The 7649-nt window shown below is 37.5% G+C and overlaps 1 long non-coding RNA gene across 1 annotated transcript in view; it reads left to right on the top strand.

Moving 5' to 3' along the window:
* The first annotated feature begins 657 nt into the window (after positions 1 to 657).
* Positions 658 to 7649, top strand: part of LOC112992396 (uncharacterized) — a 55058-nt gene continuing 48066 nt past the window's right edge. Inside the window, exons 1-3 of the long non-coding RNA XR_003261527.2 lie at positions 658 to 744; positions 4089 to 4212; positions 6787 to 6847. This is a non-coding gene — a long non-coding RNA (uncharacterized LOC112992396). The remainder of the gene's footprint in view (positions 745 to 4088; positions 4213 to 6786; positions 6848 to 7649) is intronic.

Here is a 7649-nt window from a genome sequence, read left to right as displayed (position 1 = left end):
GCCTGCCCTGGTGTGGGACAGGGATGCCAACATTTTGGCTCTGTGATGGAGAAAGGGCTTTGGTCGTTCCTGGCTGGGCTACAGATGGCCAAAACATGGCCTGTGGCTGCTTCCCTACCCTGAGTGAAAAAACCCTCAGGAAAGAAGCCTTATTTGACCAGCAGACTATAGCTTGGCTATGTGTGCCATAGAGTTACCGAAAATGAAACAAGGATCATCTACCCTGGTAAAAACAGAGACTGTTGATCTTTACATTGCGTGGATTTTGTGGCATCTGGCATGTGATGAGAATATATATATTACACACATAGTATTGCTATGCCTTATGTATATGCCTGCATAGCTCCACTTAATTTCAGCTCCTTTTTAGAAACGAGTGGCTTTGGCACAAAACTGAAAGCACCCTGCTACTGTTTTTAATAGCAGAGTGGACGGGCTTCTCCCAGCCCTCTTGGTTAGGAAGGGAGAGCCCTCTGCTGCTGCAAGAGCAGGCTGCCTTCGACCCAAAAAACCAAACCCATTTTGATGGATTCTGAAGTACCAGGACAGAATCATTTTTCATTCCTTTTTACATAGTTTCCTGTGGCTTCTAAAGGCTCCACTGAATTAACGATGGAAGGGGTTTCTTTTGTTGTTGTTTGCCTATCCTTAACGACCTTCTCTCTCTTTTTTAAGGTCCTAAGTTCTCCATGATGTTCTCATAGACCAAAATATAAAGTGAGGATTCAGGCACCAAATTAAAAGGTAATCTCAGAACAGATTACAATGCAACTATATGGCTTTTTGCTGCTACTCTGAATATCAAAATGTGTTTTCATAACACCTGGAATATTAACTATCATTTTTGCCTCTCATTATTGTAATGTAGCTGAGTAAGATTTTCTGGGGATACAAACTACAGTAAACAAGGTAAGCAATCTGGGGTGTAACCTAGAGAATAAAAATATTCTATTATAATCTCAGTGCCACTTTCTGTATGAGTTAGAGCTTGAATATTGTATATAGGCAGCCACACACCGACAACAGATGGTGCTGCAACACTAATGTTGGAATTATTTCACCTGTACTTGCTGTACTTGTTTGTCTTCCCTCAGAAATAAGCAAGTTGGGGCCAACTGACTGAATCACAGAAGTCCCCTTTCCTCTTATTTGTTATACGGTAGCGTTTTTGATCTTTTGTAGCACTTTTATTGTTGGATTTTTTCCTCTGGATACAAAAGAAATAAAAATATGAAGATTCCCCCCCCCCCAATAAAAAGGGCATTTTTTTTTACACCTGGTAATCTTTTGCTACACATAATCTCAGAAACAACGTTAAATGGAGTTTGATTCAAATAGACTGTCATGAATGCATTAGCAAAATGGCAAATGCCTGAACGTGTTAAATGCTGATATGACTATTTGATAACAAAAATATTTTTCAAGTGCTGTATTCTGTAGGTTATAATTCTGAAAGAGTGTTCTAGGAAATGGAAAATTCTAATTGTTAAGCGAGCTCGAGGTAGGGTGGGGCAAGAGAACTCTGAGCGGAGGGAGAAAGGCTTAAACATACATATATATTTTTTCTGTATGACTTCAATGCTCCTGAAAGTGAGAAACTAATAGCAATGGCTTGGATCAGTGATGGTGTGGGCAACCACTGTGAAAACCTCCCCATGTAACTCTTTTAATGCACCTCAGTCCTGGCTTGTGGTAACCCTCTTAGTTCCAGTCCTGGAGCTTTCTTCAGCAGAGGCTGCCAACTGTATCACATTGTGCCAAATTACGTGGTGGTTTTCAGATATGTACAAATTGTGCCAGAGAGATTTATTTAAAGAAATTAATCAGGTGTTGAGATGTCGGTATAAATAAAATAGCACCGTTTATGTGCTGAGGTGATTTCTAAAGTCTCTTTTAATAAGCAAAGCTAAACAATCCTACTCTTGTTATTTTTTTTAATCACAAAATAAGAAAGCCATGCTGACCAGCTCAGCTGAAAAATGGCCGGTTAGTTAGTATACATTATATTAACCTCAAGCTGAGAGGAAGCAAATTTGGGACAACAAATTCAAGAGCAGCTACTACTTCTGTTTTAAGGGTGCTCTTCTAGTATCTTGTTCTGTTCAGCACACAAAGGGATGGTGTGGTTTGTGTTCCCGTGTGCTCCACGTATTGCTGGATCCCTCAGTTGTACAGATGTGTGGCTGTAAGACAGGAAACTTCTAGTTTTAGATTTGGCCGCTGCCAGATGAGAAAAAGCCACAGCATAAAATCATAACAAAAATATTTTTAACATGGTAACTGCATAGCCTGCCTTGTTGCTTGATTCCATTGTTTTGGAATTAGCCTTAATGAAAGAGAAAACAAAAGGCCTGGTTACTATGTTAGAAGTATATTTGAACCTTAGGGCAGGATTTTCAGAAGTGCTTAGCGCTGGCCTTTTTTGCCCCCTCTGACATCAACAGGAGCAGAATTAAGTCAAAAGTAGGACTTTAGCCTCATGTGACCCCATTATTCCTCTTTTCTCCTATCTAAATTATGCTCTGTTCTAATTCATTTATTCTTCAAACTGATTTGCCAAGAATATTCAGTGGCTGAAGTGGCTTTTGATACCTCATCCTTAAAAAAGATTTCTGCTTTTTAGCAATGGGAATGTAGGACAAATGTATGTAATTTCAGAAACAATCTCCCTGCCATGGCAACATATTGACTGATGCAATAAAAATCTAGGAGTTCTGTTAAGATAAGCATAAAAATACGGATGATTAGTCAGAGCTCTCTGGTCTGTAAAATGGTCTAGAAATCTTACAAATGTAGTGAGGCATTTCCATGAGGTTGCCAGCATATCTTGGTTTTTAGCCCACTTGGAAGGATCACAGCAGCAACCTTTAATTTTTTTTTCTTTTTGGTTGGTTATTAGTTTCTTTTCTCACCAAAACTAAAAGACAGAGAGGTAAAATAAAACATGTTCTTAAACAATTGGAACATTGAAAGTTTAGATGCACCCTTGTTTACAAGCTCAGGTCTGGTTTATTTTAACTGGATCATTAATTTAGAAAGAATGTAATGCTACAATTTTCCCCTGTAAATCTGATCTAAAATTGAAGACCTGGTTACACCAGGGCAAAACTGGGCTATTACTGTTCAGTGAATTTATACTCATGATTTACATAAATGCTAAAGAAATGAGTTTGGCACACATTTTTTTGCCCCAGAAGCTAGCATTACAATACTTAGAGGACCCAGAGACTGTATTGCCTGCTACCTCTGCTTTTAGAACTAGCCTAACTTCTCAATAAGCATCTCCTGTCCACCTGATGAAGATACCCAAATCAGGAAATTTTTACAGAATTCTATACAATGCTACTGAGGAATTAAAATTACTGGTGAATTACTATGTGCAATGGTCCAGTTCTTCAGCACTGAAGAGTAAGACAAATATGCTCCACCATCCATGATCGTTATTTTACTAGTTTTTTGACCAACTCCTCCATTTAGTGATGGTTAGAAGGATCAAAGACCACTGGAACTTCAGAGACATCCTGACTGGAACCTGAAATTTGGGCTGAAACATAAGAATAGATTTGAAAACGGATGAACTGTGAAGGAGTGTAGATCCTCATCCAAACAGCCTGGCTTAGACTCATCATTGTTGTTTGCCCGTGGATTTCGCTGCCAGACACTACTGGTTGATTTTTTTCCAAGCAGATACTTTAACGAGGACTTCTGTTGCTTTCTGTGGTTATTTAGCGGAACTGCTCAATACCACAGTTTTGTTAGAATGCTTTTCAGGAATTGTATATTTTTATTTTCCTCAGTTTTCTATTGGAACAATACATTTTTCGGTCATGGTAGTGGTTTCCCTTAAATTTTAATCTTAGTTGCTGGAGCACGTGTGATCAGTTTTTAACCATACAGTTAAATTATTAGCATTAGTTTTCAGTAACATTACGGGGTAAGATGTTTTCCTGCTATAACTGTTCAAGCTTCAGTTGTCATGGCAACTACTGTCTGTGTAACTTTTTAATATAGAGCAATTATTGCAGCTGCTTAATACAACTTTCCAAGAGACAGTTATGTTTTTTTTCTTCCTCTTACTTGAACCACAGACACCATAAAAGTGAATTCAACACCAACTCGGCTGCTAAAGCAGTAATATGCAGCACTGGCATATTTCCCTCTTTCAACATGGAAGATTCTACAAAGCAGACAACAGTGACCTAGTTACAAGAGGTACTATGGGAAGAGAAAATGAAAACGGAGGAAAGTAATATCACAGGTCATTCTTTCTTACTGTCAGGGATTCCTCCAGTGAATAATTCAGAAATAAAAGGATTATTCATCCTATGGCAATAAGATTGTTCATCTCTGACAACAGAAGAGCTGTATTAGAATATTTAAGTGAATAAATTACAAAACTAACTTCTTTTTGATAAGCATTGTCCAGTATGCTTTCCTATCTTTTTCTCTTTCTTCCTTTCTTGAGAGCAAGTATATATAAGGGTAAATTAACCAGCAGATGGTAGCAGTGGTTAAGATTTCTAGAAGTGATATATAAATCATGTCAGTTACTAATACATAGACAGATATAATATTTTAGAGTGTACAGACCACACAGTCGATGCCTTCACAAGTTTACTTTCATGGTGTTTATTGATAATGGATGAACCTTTACTTCACACCTTTAAGACATTTAAAGATTACCTGGTGTACACAGTAACAGTAAAATGAGACTAATAGGCCTTTTATTTTTTTGACAGAAGGTGAATTACTAGCCTAATAGTTCATCTTCACTGTAGCCTTCATTTTACCATTGTTTCCACTGCATCTGCAACATCGAGAAACGGTTTGAAGGAGTTCCCATTTGAAACTTTTTTGTCCATATCCACTTCAATTCCAGCACACTTTTATTACATCCTTTTATTCTATTAGGCTCCCTTTATTGTAGTCAGTAAAGTGAACGGAAAAAGGCATCCTGTCTTATCATTTCCATGAAATGACTTTTGATATCTGAGATAAATAATTGCAAACAATGTAAGAACTCTGGATATGGTAGCCCAAACAAAATTTGAGGTTAATAGGAGGCAACTTTTGTGTTAATAAGGTAGTTTAGGGGAAGGAAACATGCAGCCTCTACTGATGGCTAGTTCATTTCTGAAAGATGCCTGAGGCAGATTCCTGTTAATGAAGAAGTGTAAGTGTGACATCAACACTACAGCAAGATAGCTGTACATGGATAGGTTACCTTGTTTGAAGAAGAAGAAATTCTGATCTATACTAGACAGTCACTGAGAAGGGCATAATTATGTTAAAACTACTGAAAAATGTAGCCATTCTCAGTTGCTAACCAGAGGAAAAGAACTACATCTCCCCAGACCTGAAAGTTTTAAGCGGTTAAATTTCATGCATTTCTGCTTTCAACATCCATGTATATATTAGCAAGAAGACTCTTGCAACAAAATATGCTGGGCATAGCATAACGTTCAAGTTAGTGATCACATCTAAGTTTGTCTTTAACATTTAAGACGTATTATTGATTCCATTGCTCTTCTCCATATTAAGCAACCCAAAATTTCACAAAAAGGGAGGGAAAAGCATGACCGTTATATTTGTAATGGAAATAGAAAACAAGATATAGAACCCTGAAAACTAGTGTTGGTAACTTATTTTTCTAGTCTGTACCCTCTCTAATTTTGGAGGAAAAAGAAAGAATAAAAAGAGAGGAAAGCAGTGAGATGCGAGAAGAAAAGAGTAGATTTGAGTCACAAGCTAGAAACAAAGGAAGATTTAGTAATAACACATTGTCTAAATACAACCACTGTAAACAAATGCAGATGATTAGTAAACAAACAAATGGGTCTCAAACAATTCATTTGGCTGTGGTCATTTCATCTGCTGTGATGTTCCTAGTGACTTCACTTGTCAGTTAATATCTATCTACATGACAAAATGTATTCATATATTTATACAAAATGACTCTGTTTCAGCTAAATTAATACAGCTGCCCTGTATAGACATTGTTTCTAGAAAAAATATTTCATTATGAACTATGTGCAGTTATTCTGGCTTAAAAATGAATTGGTTAGGTAATTCCAGGGTGATTCTTTAAGAATAAAAATTCCAGAATAGAATACATATATAAGGCACATCTAGCATCAGAACTATCATACTTATGTGCTGGCGTAGCATATAGCAGTTCCCACCAGAGAGGCATTACTTCTCAGTGCCTTCGTGAATATCAGGAGCTTGCTCTTTTATATGGAAATCAGCTTTCTTTCTTTATAAGGAGGGCACAGCCTCACTGGCTGAATTGCTGGTGAAAAAAATAATGGTAATTTATCCCACCGTATGATGAATCGTACTTCTTCCTTGCTAGTTTCTGAACATACACCATCAGCTTTTCCTTACTACTGCCCAGAGGAACATAGCTTAAATTTGTTTATGGATTATATTCTTAAGTTCTTAATCCAGTCCCTGGACAGGCTTTTTCTTTTTTATCTAGAATAATTCTGTGGCTCCTGGAAGGTTTGGTCTTTTGGCGTTTTTTGTTTTGTGACTGTAAATTTCTGGAATGACTAGTAGGTTTTTACATATGCTCCTTCATTTGCTTTTGTTTCAGCTCTCTTGCTTTCATAACTTATGGCTGCCTTTGATAACAATACCTGCTTTATGAAACTCCTTACGTGGCCTTCATTATACATTTAACGAGTCATTTTCATATTCATTTTGAAAAATAATCATAATAGTTATTTGAAGTGTGCGATATGTGAGCACGATGGTTTATTATCTGTCTTTATTTTGCCTCAGGTGTGCTCATAAATATATTACGCCGCCAACCAGTAAGCAATTTCAAGCATTCTTTTTTCAGGTAAGCAGAATCTTCCTATATTTCAGGAAGTGTTTTGCAAGTTATGCTGCAGAGAAAACATCTTTCAGCAGGACAGACATCTGCATCAGCTGCACTCTTAAGCTTTTGGCTAATTCACAATATTTCTATACTGAAGCTCCTGTGAAAGTATTTAATCTCCCCTCCCCCCCCCCCAACTTTTTACTTATCAGCAGTCCCCATTCTGAGCATTCCTCTCAGCAGTGTATTCAGCTGTAACTAAATAAAAATGAGTAATGCTATATTGACATTCCCTATGAGGCTTAATAAGGCCATCTTGTTTGAGGTTTTCTTTTAATTTCCTGCCATAGCTTCTTCCTTTAAAGCCTGAGTGAACTTTTATCCAGCAGGCATGCTAGGTATTGCTAATCCAGTTAGTCCATATGATAGCCATTTCTGACTAAGGTAAGAGCTGGGATTTGCTTGTGTTTTTGTACTTTGGGAAATACTGTGCTATCTCTTCCGGTTTTGTCCATCATTTTCCTCTATGTAACACATAACTATTCAGAGTGAGAGGGATATTGGGATGCTAAGAAGCAAGGAAGATAACGTGACCTGTTTATTCTACAGATTCATGGGAAAAGAACCTGAAGACACAGTGCAATATGAAGAAGCCACAGTATTTGTCCAACTGACATGCTTCCTCGCCAGGCACTGATTATTAGCAAAGCCCTAAAAAATATGCTGCTAATAGTCAAGTGCCTTGTTCTGGTGATGTAGCACCTGGACTTGTTTAAGGGGTGTCATGCTCTCAGGCAGCCTAAGGAAACTTATCAGCTGCTGC

This window comes from Dromaius novaehollandiae, chromosome Z (assembly GCF_036370855.1).
Source record: "Dromaius novaehollandiae isolate bDroNov1 chromosome Z, bDroNov1.hap1, whole genome shotgun sequence".
Classification (NCBI taxonomy): domain Eukaryota; kingdom Metazoa; phylum Chordata; class Aves; order Casuariiformes; family Dromaiidae; genus Dromaius; species Dromaius novaehollandiae.
The sequence above is the reverse complement of the archived record's forward strand: the minus strand, read 5'-3'. Positions and strand labels throughout refer to the sequence as shown.